This window comes from Heloderma suspectum, chromosome 1 (assembly GCF_057233095.1).
Source record: "Heloderma suspectum isolate Gila_16-S chromosome 1, 16-S_ref, whole genome shotgun sequence".
In the NCBI taxonomy this organism is placed as follows: Eukaryota; Metazoa; Chordata; class Lepidosauria; order Squamata; family Helodermatidae; genus Heloderma; species Heloderma suspectum.
In genome coordinates, this window is record NC_139458.1 from 5,790,130 (window position 1) to 5,805,707 (window position 15,578).

Consider the following 15,578-nt stretch of genomic DNA (forward strand, 5'->3'; position numbering starts at 1 on the left):
TGGGCCTGCTTTCAAGTAAAGCATCTTTGGGGCGGGGGGGGGGGTTTGCAAGACATTCTTATTTGGATGGGAGGAAGGATGGGAGGGAGGGAGAAAGAAAGTTGTTCCTAGCAATCCAGGTTTTAAAATAAGGTTGCATGGAATAGCGCACTGTGCCTTCAAATTTTCAACCAGCCTTCCTCAATCACTGCCCTTTCTTTGGAGAGATTATTTAACACTGCACTTCTCAAACAAAATGTGCTGCTCAAGGAACCTTCCATCCATCCTGTACAAACGTGTGTTTTCTAGATATTCAGCTGCTGCTCTCTACTGTAACAGCAGCTCCTGGCGAATGAGAAAGGAGCAGCCATCTTTTAATGGAGCATCAGAACAGGAGTTTGTGTGACAAATAAGACAGCAGCTGCTCCGATTCTCTTTCCCGCCAAAGAATTTCTCCCCACAACCACCACCAAATGTAGCCCAGACCGTTGATTTCAAGGTGGGGAAAGTGGCTGAGAAAGTGTCCTTGTCAATTCGGAACCATCCCAGCCCGGCAGCCAGCACAGGGCTTTTAAAACGTGACAGTTTTCAAGAGGGTTGCAGGCTTGTGGGTGGATGACTCAGCCCGTATTTTGTTACGCCTGCGAGGCGTGCTGAAGAAAACGCCTGGGCAACCTTTATCCGCCCACCAGCCTGGCAGTATGCAAGCACTTGACAAGAGCGCTCCAGGGGAGGGAACACTTCCAAATCTCCCAAGCCTGTTTTTCAGGCAGGCCCCAGGGTTCCCCTCTAAGCCCCAAGGCAGCGTGTGCAGTCCAACTGTGGCCTGCCCTGATCTTTCCAAATGGGGACGGTTAGTTGAAATGAACGATGCTCAGTCAATCCTTTGGAGCACCATAATGTGTGAAGCGAGAAGTTTGATTCGGCTGCCAGTGAACAGACTGGGCAGCTGATGTGTGGAGAGGCTCCCTAATTTGTGCACTACCACTTCCACCCAGTGCCAGCCCCAGGTTTTGGAGGGCCTTTGGGCAAGACACCCTCAACACACGCGCACGCACACCCCGGGACGACCCTCTCACCACCGTCACCAGCTGCTCTTGCTCCTTCTCCTCTTTCCCTTCATTGCTTGCTTGACAGGCAGAGAGGCAGGGAGCAGGTGGGCAGTGGCATTTCCTGCTTCTCATTCTCTCTCCCAACCACTGGTGATCATCCCCGGCAGTGGACATCAGCAGGAATGTTGTGCATGTCTCAGCCTCCAAGAGATGGACCTGACATTGATAGTGGCCTATTGTATTTCCAACATGCTTGGCTTGCATTTCTGTTTCGTACTCGGTATTACCGCTTTTTGTCATTTCTCTTTAGCCTCTCAAACTAAACATCCTCAGAGATTGCCTCCTTCATATTGGATCTTTGTGGAGACAATACAGATTTTAAACTCAAAAGCATGTCCACTCAATGCTTTCTTGAGTTGATGGCATCAACAAAGAAACCTGAGCCAAGTGCTACAGCTCACATCTAGATATTTTCTGAGTCTCCCAGTATTTCAAAAATATTTATTCAACCATGGCTCATTAACTGGGTGTTATACAGTGGGTCATAACTAACTTAAGTCCCATTCATTTCAATGGGTCTAGTCCAAGTAAAGCTAACATTGGATCCAACCCTTCCATGTTGTAACTTCTATGTTGACCAAGCCCCTGTTGCAAAGGGGAAAAAGTGATGGCAAGTAACTTGAACACACAACTGAAGTATGCACCAAAAAACTTTGCCAATGACCACAACAATCTTTTAACAGAGAGGGAAAAGATAAGCCCCAAGCTAGCAAGACATCAGCTGAACTGTCATACACAAACTATCACAGCAGACTAGAAGATGCAATGTTCAGCTGATCCCAGAAACCACCAGCTAGCCTGCAACCTATACAAACAGGTATTTAAGCTTATGCACCCAAATCACAGACTGTTGTGACTCCAACAGGAAGCAGGTCTCCACTTCAGTCCCTGCCTAAGGCTTCCCAGGCCCAGGCCTTGACAGGGATGGAGGCAGGAAGCCTGCAAAAACCCAAAATACATAAAACCACCTGGATATTGGTTTTATTGTGTGTGCTCGTTTTAATTCTGGTAGAGCCAGTGAACCAGTGGGTGGACCACATTAGGTACGTTATTGATTAGTTGAACACTGATTCTGAACCAGTAACCTCATTTTTTTCCAGTTCTGATTCAACAGAGACTTTCAGATAAGTAAGGTTCTGTTCTGGTTCAAGCAAAAATAAAAGTTTATCCTAGTTCTGGGTTCAAGTTCAGTTTGATTCCCTGTTTAGAACACCTCCCCAAACCCTCTGCAAAATATGCAAATGGACAGTCCCCAGACAAAGGGCTCCTCTACACCAGCCTAAAATCCTGCATTTAAAACAGGGCTTTCTGCTTCCGTTTTAAATGCAGGATCACAACTGACTCCCTTTACACACGCTCCCCTTCCCGCCTCCTTATCCCTGTACCTGAGTCTTCCGTTATCTTTCATTGATCTCGTGCCTCTTCTTGACACTTTGACTCATTTGATGGAGGAAACTGAAGCGGAACACAAAGGGGTAATTTGATAGCTCATTATCTGTGATCTGTTTAAAAACAAAACAAAGGGCATTTAGTGAAGGAGATGCCCTGGAGGGTCACAGTGTCGTGTAAAGGGCCTGCAAACTTCCATGAAGGAGCATTCTCAATTGCAGGATAAAAGCTCCGTGTGAAGGAGCCCAAGGCTTCCAACCTCTCCATGGGTTATTCATGAATAACCTGTGGATTATCTGGTAACCACTGGAGCCATCAGACAAAATTCTAATAACATTTGGTTCATCTGTGCTTGTTATTTGCTTATCCCTGATACCATTTTTACTTTTCCCTTTAGATGAAATACTGAAAATGAAAAATGATCCAGTGGTTTCGGCTGTGTCGAGCACAATGGCCAGTGTACTGCTAGGCCACAGCTGTGGGCTGGGAGTTCAAGACAAAGTTGAAGTCACCCCACAGCCTCCTTCTACACATCCCCAAAATATAGGGGACTGAGGTGTCCTACTTTACAGAGGAAATTCCTCTATCCTGGGGAGCTGGCAGAGGGCAGCCCTCTCTTTGATTGTGCTGACCAGTCCAAATCTAACGCAAACTAAAGTCAAAGACCATAAGGAGGCAGAGCAGCAGGGGCCTTGAAGATGAGCAAGAGACCCAGGTCACCTGGTCAGCCTTCTCAGCTATGGTGGGAGATGTATTACATTACTATTTAAATCATAGTTATTAAGCCTAAATATGCAGCTATACATGTACATTTGCATATGCAAATACTACACCAATGCGCGTCCTCTTTGTCCTAATTTTCGAGGATGAATTTCCCCCTCTTTTTTGGCCATGCATAAGTGGCCAGCATACAAAAATATGGTCCCATTTCAAACCCAGCTCGTATTATTGTCTTTAAGAATTGCTCACAGAAAATGTAACAGGTATGAGCCGGATCGTGCAGAATGTACACACACAGCATTCAAGCCAGTTTGCATCCACAGGATTCTGAAATGAGAGTGAGACCCATACTGGAAACTAGGAGGAAGAAATATTTCAGGAAGAAGCCCCTTTGTCATTCCTCCTAGTAACCCGAGCAGGAAGTTCAAGCAGTGTCATCCAGCACATTTTCTTGCTCCTGCTCAGAGTGGCTGATAGGAGTGAATCCCCCGCTGCAAATTCCATCACCTTCTTGCTCAGGCCTTTAGGCCTGGCTCTCTTGTTGCGTAATCATTTGTCAAGTGCTCTCTATCTGAAACATGTCTCTAGGATTCAATTACATTATAAAGTCAATATTTTAGGTTACAGCTTATGCATCAACAATAGCATCTCCAGGGACATGAGTTCAGCATGCTGGAGCTTCAAGCAACGGTCCCTGTGCTGCTCCATCTAAGAGAGTCAATAAGCCGTGCATGTTTTGCTTTTACTGGCTACAGAATTATGGTGCACTTTGGTAAATTTAAATCACCTGGAAGAGGCAAAATGTGCCCAACTCCATTATTTCCAAGCAGATAGCCATGATAGTGCGGTCACTGAACTTGAGCCGGACATCCTAGAGAGTGAAGTCAAGTGGGCCTTAGGAAGCATTAGTAACAACAAAGCTAGCGGAGATGACAGTATTCCAGCCGAGCTATTTAAAATCCTAAAAGATGATGCTGTTACAGTGCTGCATTCAATATGCCAACAAATCTGGAACACTCAACAGTGGCCACAAGACTGGAAAAGGTCAGTTTACATTCCAGTTCCAAAGAAGGGCAACGCCAAAGAGTGTTCAAACTACCGCACAATTGCGCTCATTTCACATGCCAGCAAGGTGATGCTCAAAATCCTACAAGCTAGGCTTCAGCAGTATGCGAACCGAGAACTACCGGAAGTACAAGCTGGGTTTAGAAGAGGCAGAGGAACTAGAGATCAAATCGCCAACATTCGCTGCATCATGGAGAAAGCAAGAGAATTCCAGCAAAACGTCTATTTCTGCTTCATTGACTGCTCTAAAGCCTTTGATTGTGTGGATCACAACAAACTCTGGCAAATTCTTAAAGTGATGGGAGTACCAGACCACCTTACCTGTCTCCTGAGAAACCCGTACGAGGGTCAAGAAGCAACAGTAAGAACCAGACATGGAACAACCGATTGGTTCAAAATTGGGAAAGGAGTACGACAAGGCTGCATATTGTCACCCTGCTTATTTAACTTATATGCAGAGTACATCATGAGAAATGCCGGGTTGGATGAATCAGAGGTCGGAATTAAGATTGCCGGGAGAATTATCAATAACCTCCGATATGCAGACGATACCACCCTAATGGCAGAAAGCGAAGAGGATCTCAAGAGCCTCTTGTTGAGGGTAAAAGAGGAGAGTGCAAAAGCTGGTTTGAAACTCAACATTAAAAAAACTAAGATCATGGCATCTGGCCCCATCACTTCCTGGCATATAGAAGGGGAAGAAATGGAAGCAGTGACAGATTTACTTTCTTGGGCTCCAAGATCACCGCAGACGGTGATCTTGGAGCCATGAAATTAAAAGACGCTTGCTCCTTGGGAGGAAAGCTATGGCCAACCTAGACAGCATAGTAAGAAGCAGAGACATCACCTTGCCGACAAAGGTCCGTCTAATCAAAGCTATGGTTTTCCCAGTAGCAATGTATGGCTGTGAGAGCTGGACTATAAGGAAGGCTGAGCGCCGAAGAATTGATGCTTTCGAATTGTGGTGCTGGAGAAGACTCTTACGAGTCCCCTGGACTGCAAGGAGGTCAAATCAGTCCATCCTAAAGGAAATCAACCCTGAGTGCTCATTGGAAGGACAGATAATGAAGCTGAAGCTCCAATATTTTGGCCACCTAATGCGAAGAGAAAACTCCCTGGAAAAGACCCTGATGCTGGGAAAGATTGAAGGCAAAAGGAGAAGGGGACGGCAGAGGATGAGATGGCTAGATAGCATCACGGATGCAATGAATATGAACTTGAGCATGCTCCGGGAGAGAGCGCAGGACAGGAAGACCTGGCGTGCTATGGTCCATGGGGTCACGAAGAGTCGGACACGACTGAACGACTGAACAACAACAACAACAACAAAGATGTTGTTGCTGCTTTTTTTTTTAACTACTTCTTTGCAATTCCCTGCTGCAGTGACAGCAAGTTTCTTCTCAGTTGCAACAAGTAGGTTCCCTATACCCGTTTACTGGCAATTATGGAAAGCAAGGTAAACTTTGTGAGAGCTGAGCTGCAAAATCAAAAGAGAGCTTACAAGAGCTCAGCTGCTCTCCCAGTTAAAATTAAAACTCAGGGCTGATTCACCTGGCTCTCTAATATGGCAAGAAGTAGGTTCATTGAGTAAGCCATGAGCACAGAATACATCTAATGGCTTCACTGTGCTATTTTCAAAATTTGGATAAGCAGTGCATGGTGAATGGAAAAGCAATTACGGAATCATAGATTTGACTCACATCCATACTTGTTGACTTTGGAAAGCCCCAAAGAGAGATATTTGCGTTGTCCTTATTTTCGCCGTAGTCTACGTAAATCTTTACGTAGACTACAGGGACCAAATAAGGAACGCGAATGGCGGCTCCCTATGGGGGCCGCCATTAGCCGTACGCACTTTTTTTTTTTTTAAGTCACCCGTGATAGGCTACATGACGATTAACGTAGCCTATCACGGCTGACTTTGCAAATCTAGCCATGATAGGCTACGTTAATCGTTACGTAGCCTATCACAGCGGTGTTGTTGTTTTTTTTACTTTGCTTGTAATGGCGGCGGCGGCAGCCGATCGAAAGACTGGCTGCTGCCCCCGCCCCTGACGAAGACCTGCCGAACCGCTGCCGGGAGGGACATTCGTGAAAGGTAAGTCCCATCCCGGGGGGGCGGGGGGGCGGAGAATTTCTCCCCGAACAACCTTCGGAGGACCGAATGCGTTGGCGCTCGGCCCCCCGAAGTTTCGGGGAGAAATTCTCCCCCATCCCCACCTCCGAGTTCAGAGGCGGCCGCCTACCCCAATAGGATTGCGCCCTTAAATTATTTTTAAATGGTGTGTCTTTAAAGTGTTATGCTGCATTTTATATTGTGAATTGTTGTGAACCACCCAGAGAGCCTCAGCTACTGGGCAGTATGGAGATGATGGTGATGATGATGATGATGATGATGGTGATGGTGATGGCATCCATTCATATCATATTCATAAATGCATTGTTGTTGTTGTTGTTGTTGTTGTTCAGTCGTGTCCGACTCTTCGTGACCCCATGGACCATAGTATGCCAGGCCTTCCTCTCCTGCGCTCTCTCCCGGAGTGTGCTCAAGTTCATACTCATTGCATCAGTGATGCTACCTAGCCATCTCATCCTCTGCCGTCCCCTTCTCCTTTTGCCTTCAGTCTTTCCCAGCATCAGGGTCTTTTCCAGGGAGTTTTCTCTTCGCATTAGGTGGCCAAAATATTTCAGCTTCAGCTTCAGTATTTATTTATTTTTATTTATTTATTTATTGCATTTATACCCCGCCTTTTTTCCTCTTGCAAGGAACCCAAGGCGGCTGACATTATCCTCCTCCTCTCCATTTTATCCTCACAACAACAACCCTGTGAGGTGGGTTGGGCTGAGAGTCTGTGACTGGCCCAAAGTCACCCAGTGAGCTTCCAGGTTTGCCATAGCTTTCCTCCCAAGGAGCAAGCGTCTTTTAATTTCATGGCTACAGTCACCATCTGCGGTGATCTTGGAGCCCAAGAAAGTAAAATCTGTCACTGCTTCCATTTCTTCCCCTTCTATATGCCAGGAAGTGATAGGGCCAGATGACATGATCTTAGTTTTTTTAATGTTGAGTTTCAAACCAGCTTTTGCACTCTCCTCTTTCACCCTCAACAAGAGGCTCTTGAGATCCTCTTCGCTTTCTGCCATTAGGGTGGTATCGTCTGCGTATCTGAGGTTGTTGATAATTCTCCCGGCAATCTTAACTCCGACCTGTGATTCATCCAACCCGGCATTTCTCATGATGTACTCTCCATATAAATTAAATAAGCAGGGTGACAATATGCAGCCTTGTCATACTCCTTTCCCAATTTTGAACCAATCGGTTGTTCCACGTCTGGTTCTTACTGTTGCTTCTTGACCCTCGTACAGGTTTCTCAGGAGACAGGTAAGGTGGTCTGGTACTCCCATCTCTTTCAGAATTTGCCACAGTTTGTTGTGATCCACACAATCAAAGGCTTTAGAGCAGTCAATGAAGCAGAAATAGACGTTTTTCTGGAATTCTCTTGCTTTCTCCATGATCCAGCGAATGTTGGCGATTTGATCTCTAGTTCCTCTGCCTCTTTGAAACCCTGCTTGTACATCCGGTAGTTCTCGGTTCACATGCTGCTGAAGCCTAGCTTGTAGGATTTGGAGCATAACCTTGCTGGCATGTGAAATGAGCACAATTGTACGGTAGTCTGAACACTCTTTGGCGTTGCCCTTCTTTGGAATTGGAATGTAAACTTGACCTTTCCCAGTCTTGTGGCCATTGTTGAGTGTTCCAAATTTGTTGGCATATTGAGTGCAGCATTTTAACAGCATCATCTTTTAGGATCTTAAATAGCTCAGCTGGAATACTGTCATATCCGCTAGCTTTGTTGTTAGTAATGCAACTTAATGCAAAAAAAAATTACGATGGTGTAAGGTTGAACTGCAGATGTACATCTTACTCTGTTTCGTTTGTAAATTCTAATCTTGTTTGTTGGTGGTCTAAAGGGTCAAATAAGGCACTTATCAAGGGTTAAAATATTCTGCTAAACCCTAGCAGCTAGATCCTCAGATCTAGAGTCTTGCTAAAGCTCCCTTGCAAAACCATAGGTGTGAGCTGTTTAGCCCTTCATGTTTCAAGTTCCCTTAATTAGCAGGTAAAATAAGCTACAGACCTTCAATGGGAGCTGACCTGGGCTTTTTGCTTCGACAAAGCAAGCTCAGTTCAGGCAATTATTTAACTGGGTTGTCAATAATAATGCATAAGAAGACACAGTGCAAGGGAAAGTGAAAGATCTCTTCAAAGCAGGCAGGGAGCGAGAATTAGATGTAAAATCAGTGTCGCCCCCTCAAGTAGAGAGCAAGGCCAGGTGTGTACTCCTCCCTGGTCTAGTAACCCACATCTCACCTTGAGACATTGTTTGATTGGGCTCTCGCTAACAAGTCAGTGCGGTAGCAGGAAAAAAGAACGTCACATTGAGCAACTTTATGAACATGAGCAAGTTTGTTTTAATTTGATGGATTTTCATCATGGCCCAGAATTTGTTGTCTTTCTTTGGTGTAAAACATGAACATCTGGGGAGGCATGAAATCCAACAGGCCAGTTTGAATTTAATAAAGCAGTGTCTGTCATATTTAAGTGCTCGGTTCTTAAGCCCAAGCTGCAATTGTTTGCCCTGCTCCAGAATAATATGTTAATTAATTATCCTCTGACCACTTGCCCACCGTGAACAACTTCCCATAACTAAAAACTAACATAATTATACAATTTAGTGCCAGCAATTTTAAAAAGGACATAACTTTTATAAAAGAATAAAAATGTATCCCTTTTGGATGCCCATACACACAGAGATAGCTACAACGTTTGATAGTATTGTTAGATTTGCAATAATTTTCAAGCAAATGAGCCGTATAATAGGCTGGTTTTATGTGTTATCCTTAAATGGTGAGCCTTCCAATTATGCCGGAAGAGAAATTACTACATGCTGCTAATTACAGAATTTTTTATCTTGGGTTCACATAGAAGTAGGAATGTGAGTTTCACCTAAAACAATGAGCTCACAGCAACGCCAGGACAGTAACAGCGGTCGAGTGGAGCTACCGAATTCCATGCCAAGAGGTGACAGTGGCGTGGGCAGCCATCACTTCAGAAGGCATTTGCACGTTACAAATTCACCAACATGAATGCAATCCCATCAGAACAGGCAAACAGCCCAATCCCGGACATGGGGACGGCCACACATCGGGTCTCTGTTTTATCAGGATTCAGCTTCAGTTAATTAGCCCTCATCCAAGCCATAAGTGCATCCAGGCACCAGTTCAGAATGTGCACGGCCCATGAAGCTGATTGGTGGAACATGCCCAGTTCTTTCAGTCTCTCCTCATAGGGATTTGTTTCCAGTCCCCTGATCATCTTTGTTGCCCTCCTCTGAACCCTCTCCAGCTTGTCTGCATCCTTCTTAAAGTGTGGTGCCCAGAGCTGGACACAGTACTCCAGATGAGGCCTAACCAGTGTTGAGTAGAGGGGGACTAGTACTTCCCGGGATTTGGAAGCGATGCTTCTCTTAATGCAGCCCAAAAGAGCATTTGCCTTTTTTGTAGCCACATCACATTGTTGGCTCATCTTCAGCTTGTGATCGACAACAATTCCAAGATCCTTCTCGCTTGTAGCGTTGTTGAACCACGTATCCCGCATCTTGTAAGTGTGTATTTGGTTTCTTTCTCCTAGGTGCAGAACTTGGCATTTGTCCCTATTAAATTCCATTCTGTTGTTTTCTGCCCAGCGCTCCAGTCTATCAAGATCACTTTGAATTTTGTTTGTGTCTTCCAAAGTATTAGCTATCCTGCCCAATTTGGTGTCATCTGCAAATTTGATCAGCATTCCCTGCACCTCCTCCTCCAAGTCATTAATACAAATGTGGAAGAGCACTGGGCCCAGGACTGAGCCCTGCGGTACCCCACTCGTTACCTCTCCCCAGTTTGAGAAGGTCCCATCGATAAGCACTCTTTGAGTCCGATTCTGTAGCCAACTGTGGATCCACCGGATCGTTGTTTCATCTAGCCCACTTTGAGCTAGTTTGCTGATCAGGATATCATGGGGCACTTTATCGAAAGCTTTGCTGAAGTCCAGGTATATGATGTCTACAGCATTCCCATGGTCCACAAGGGAGGTGACTTGATCAAAAGTGACAACATCATGGCAACCCCGCCTACCCACTTTGCCTTTTTTAGCACAGGGGGAAAGGAGCTCGGCCAGTGCTAGGAGGAACCTCTCCACCCAGTGTCAGCCAGGTCCCCCTCTTTACAACACAGATTTGAGTTAACTGGGGGGGGGGTGTCCCTATTGGTGGCTCCCCCTGCCAATTGAGAGAGAGTGGCATGCAGGTGAATCCTCCCTGTTATGTTCAATCACAAACTGGAGGGAAGAGTGGAGATTCCTCCAGGGGACTGTGCAGGCCAGATGGGGCGCCTCCGTGGGCCAGACGAGGCTCACAGGCTGCAGGTTCCCCAGCCCCGATCTGTGCCCAGCATTATTTTGGCCCCTGAGGAGATGATGCAGGCCCAACCACTCACTCAGGCTTCTGCTGAAAAAGCGAACCCGATTCTTCCAGTTCCCTGCCATGGCCAGGTTATGCTGGGCCTTTCCTGGCTTGCCTCTTAAAGAGCCAGAACACACCACATGAGGCCTCTGCAGGCATCTTCATGTGTGGCAAGGGGAGAGCTCTGCCAAAGCTTTTGCAACTTATGCCCACCCACCTATGCAGGCGGGTGGCCAAGTGCCTAAGAACGGGAGGGATCTGCCAAAGCTTTTGTTATGGTTATGCTATGTGGGGGGGCAGTGGTTCAAGAGGCCTTTGCTTGTGTGGGACGGAGTGAGCCAAGCCAGAGCTGTTCTCCAGTCAGCCCTTGCTCGATCCAAAGCAAGGCCCTTGCTCAAAATTCAGTGCCACTCTGGTGTGCAAGACCACATCCGCTCCATGTGGGGGGTTGGCCTCAGTGGTCTTTTGATCCGTCTCAGAGGTCCGGGTTTTACAGGCCAACGAACACAGATCTTCTTCTCTGAACAAAGCAGAAACAGCAGCCGTCTGGCAAGCGGGGGGTGCAGTTCCTCTTTGGCAGCTGTGTGGTGGTAGAGAGCACCGTGCTCTGTCGCCGCTGTGGCACGGGTGCGTTTTGGTCCCCCTCCAATCATGCAAGAGATGACAGTGATGGCTTAATACCCCTCCAGAGAGCAGCAAATGCCAGGCGAGCGAAGAGCCGTTTGCCACTCCGCTCTTTCATCTTCTCTGCAGAAGGAGCTGCTGGGATGAAGCCCATGTGCTGTGTGCATAATTGCAGATGGATGTCCTCATTTGAGCATGAAGAGTCTCAGGGCTGGCGGGGGGGGGGCTGCAAGATGGTAGCTTGGGAAGACAGTGGGAGGAAGAGGGCCAAGCGTCTGAGGCGAGGATCTGAAATCACCCCTCTTTCTGTGGCACCAGAGGCGGGAAACAGGAGCAGCCTAATCCCCCGCAGTAATTTCCAAATGTGATTACCTAAACAGCATGTGCAAAATCCCTCATTTGGCTGCTTAATTAGCTGGTGGGCATGTAAATGCCTGCTTTTTGTGTCTGTGTGGTAAGAGGAGCATGCAAATTGTGGGATTGGAACCGCACATTAAGGAGTCAAGCAGGCAGGTTAGGGAACTGGGCTAGCTCTGTGGAAGAGCTGCTATTATTATTATTATTATCATCATCATCATCATTATTATCATTATTAATTACATTTCTATACCGCAATAGCAAAAGCTCTCTGGGTGGTTTACAAAGATTAAAAACATTTAAAAATACAGAATACAGAGGTTAAAAGCCATTTACATAAAAGAAACCCCCACACACACGAGACGAGATATATCTAAAACAACTTCAAACCATCAACCATAACCATAAGACAATCCAGGATCGATTAAAACTCATCATATGCTGCCAAATGCCTGGGAGAAGAGAAAGGTCTTAACCTGGCACTGAAAAGATAGAACTGACAGATGGGAGAAGCAAGCACAGCCATCAGCAGAAGGCGCAAACTTGTACAGCGGTAGAACTAGGGGGAGAGGTGACAGGGGTGTGCAGTGTGCATCAAAGATCATGCTGCACATCAACTGTTATTAAAACGATGTTAAATTATATCCTCCCCCGCCCCAAATGTAGTCATTAGACATGTTTTCAAGGTGGTAGATATACCAGCTAGGTTCTTCTCTGGGCAGAGACAGCCTAGCTACAGTTATCCATGCTGTGATAACCTCTCGTCTGGACAACTGCAATGTGTTATAGGTGGGGCTGCCTTCAAAAATGGTCCGGAGACCTCAGCTGGTCCAAAACAGGGCCGCAAGACTGTTAACAGGAGTGGTCAACTTGATCATATTATGCCAGCACTTCTCCATCTGCACTGGCTGGCTGCCAGTCCATGTCTGGGCCGGACTCAAAGTGCTGCCAGGGTGGCACATTTGCAGCTCGTTCGTTGGCTCTGTGCCTGCAGCCTGATGCAGTAAAGCACACTCACAGGCACATTGTGGCAGCCAGTTCGGAAAGTCGCTTGCTCAATCTGCACACACACATCTGGGGCCAACACTTCCAGCGCCTGGCCTGCGTTCTAACTGAGCTCTGGCAAGGATCACTGACGGCACGATGTATGGGAGGCACTGAAGCACCTGAAATGCGCTCTGTAAATCCTTCTGAATGATAAGTACTTGCAAAGGGACATCAGCTCTGTAGCGCGTCTGGTGCCCTGACCTGGACCTACCCTATAAGAACATTTTCAAATGGTTTTAAGAGGATTTTTTAAATTTAAAGTTGTTACATTGTTGCAGGTTTTAACTGTAAGTTTAACGGGGAGGGCTTATTTGGGGCTGAAAGGTGATGCATACATTTATAAATAATAATTTTAAAAAACGTGGAGTCACCTTACACTGAGACCAGCAGGCGTTTGGTCCCTATAGCTAAATATTGTCTGCCCTGACTATCAGCTGCTTTCCAGGGCTTCATGTGAGAGGCATCCTTCAACAACCTTTAACACTTGTAGTGGGTTGAACCTGTGTGAAGGTTTGAGGCCTACAGAGGCAAAAGGAAAATAAGTAGGGATGGCAGAGAATTCCGCCACGGAATCCGTGGCGGAACGGCCTCCTGCCCCCCCCCCCGCGGAATCCCCCCGGGACGGAACTTACCTGTGGCGGATGCAGCGGTTCTAGCACCAGCGGCGGCAGCTCTGGCAGCTGGTCTCCTGGCCAGCCGCAGCCAGGCCGCTGCGGCCGCCGTTGGCATCCTTGCAGCTGTGATAGGCTACGTAAGTATTTATGTAGCCTATCACGGCTAACCCCCCCCAAAAAAGCCCAGCGTATGCAAATGGCGGCGGCTACAGCGGCCGCCATTTGCGTTCCCTATTTTTCGCCGTTCTACCCTACGTAAATATTTACATAGGCTATTATGGCGAAAAAAAGGGGAACGCAAGCAGCGTAGTGGGCACTATTTGCATTCCTTTTTTTTCGCCGTTCTAGCCTACGTAAAAATTTATGTAGGCTAGAACGGCGAAAAATAGGGAACGCAAATGGCGGCCGCCGTAGCCGCCGCCATTTGCGTACGCTGGTTTTGGGGGGGGTTAGCCGTGATAGGCTACGTAAATACTTACGTAGCCTATCACAGCTGCAAGGATGCCAATGGCGGCCACAGCAGCCCGACCACGGCCGGCCAGGAGACCAGCCACCAGAGCCGCCCACTATGCTATTTGCATTCCCCTTTTTTTCGCCGTAATAGCCTATGTAAATATTTACGTAGGCTAAAACAGCGAAAAATAGGGAACACAAATGGCGGCCGCCGTAGCCGCCGCCATTTGCATATGCCTTTTTTTTTGTTTTTTTGGGGGGTGCCGTGATAGGCTGCATAAATACTTACGCAGCCTATCACGGCAGCCTGGCTGAATGCAAATGGCGGCCGCTACGACGGCCGCCATTTGCGTCCGCAGCAGCCCATCCACGGCCGGAAATCCAGCTGCGGACGGCCCTGGCCAGCTGCTCCGTGGAGCCGCCGCAGAGCACAGCCAGCCAGGCAGGATTCCGGGGGAGAGGACCAGATCGCCTCCCCCGCCCTCGAGGATTCCGGGGGGAGGGACAGAGCGCCTCCCCCCCCACCGCGAAAAATTCCGCGAAAAGGTAAGTGAGTTTCGTACATCCCTAATAGGGATGGGGGAGAATTTCTCCCCGAAACTTTGGGGGGCCGAGTGCCAACGCATTCGGCCCCCCGAAATCGGCGGTGAAATTCTCCGCCACCCCCCCACCCACCCCCGGGATGGGACTTACCTTTGACGAATGTCCCTCCCGGCGGCGGGTCCCAGCGGCGGTTTGGTGGGTCTTCGTCAGGGGTGGGGGCGGCAGCCGGTCTTTTGACCAGCTGCCGCCGCTGCCATTACAAGGAAATTTTTAAAAAAACGCCCCCGTGATAGGCTACGTAACGATTTACGTAGCCTATCACGGCTAGATCTCCAAAGTCAGCCGTGATAGGCTACGTTAATCATTACGTAGCCTATCACGGGTGACTTCGGGGGGGAAAATAGCGTTGCCCTTATTTTCGCCGTAGTCTACGTAAATCTTTACGTAGACTACAGGGACCAAATAAGGAACTAAATGGCGGCGCCCTATGGGGGCCGCCATTTGCGTACGCGCTTTTTTTTTTTTTTTCAAAGTCACCCGTGATAGGCTACGTGACGATTAACGTAGCCTATCACGGCTGACTTTGGAAATATAGCCGTGATAGGCTACGTTAATCGTTACATAGCCTATCACGGGGGCGTTGTTTTTTTTTTTTTACGTTTTTTTTCGCGGCTGGGTAGACGGGGCACTTCTACCCAGCCTGAATTTCGCCGGCGAGGGATGGGGTGCCTCCCCCCCGGCCTGAATTTCAGCTGGGCGAGGCGGGGCGCCTCCCCCCCCTCGCCTGAACGTTGGGGGGAGAACCGAAGCGCCTCCCCCCCACCGCGAAGCAAGCTTCAAGAACAGGTAAGGGACTTTTGTCCATCCCTAGGTTTGAAAGAGTAATTTCAGTTTTGAGGGAGGAGGGTATAAAAAGAGAGTGAGAGAGCCAGTAAGAGCAGAGCCAGGAGACCAGAGCCTGAAAAGGGAGCAGGAAGAAGCTGCCTAGAGGAATCTAAGTACAGCTAAGGTAAAGGAACTTGCATTTTGCAACTTTTATTTTATTTTAAGGCCTTTTGTATCACTCAGCTCTATCGCAGAAATACCTATAGTTGTGATGGTGTGCTTTAAATTTACCAGTAAACCGTTGTGGTTAAATGCCAAGTGCCTGGTGTGTCAGTCACCCCACACCTACA

General features: G+C 47.6%; 1 long non-coding RNA gene across 5 annotated transcripts in view; it reads right to left on the minus strand.

Moving 5' to 3' along the window:
* The window catches only part of LOC146356821 (uncharacterized), a 102,194-nt gene that overhangs the window by 73,966 nt on the left and 12,650 nt on the right, over window positions 1-15,578 (minus strand). For all 5 annotated transcript variants that reach the window (XR_014787687.1, XR_014787686.1, XR_014787680.1 and 2 more), the window contains one exon: window positions 2,477-2,593. This is a non-coding gene — a long non-coding RNA (uncharacterized LOC146356821). The remainder of the gene's footprint in view (window positions 1-2,476; window positions 2,594-15,578) is intronic.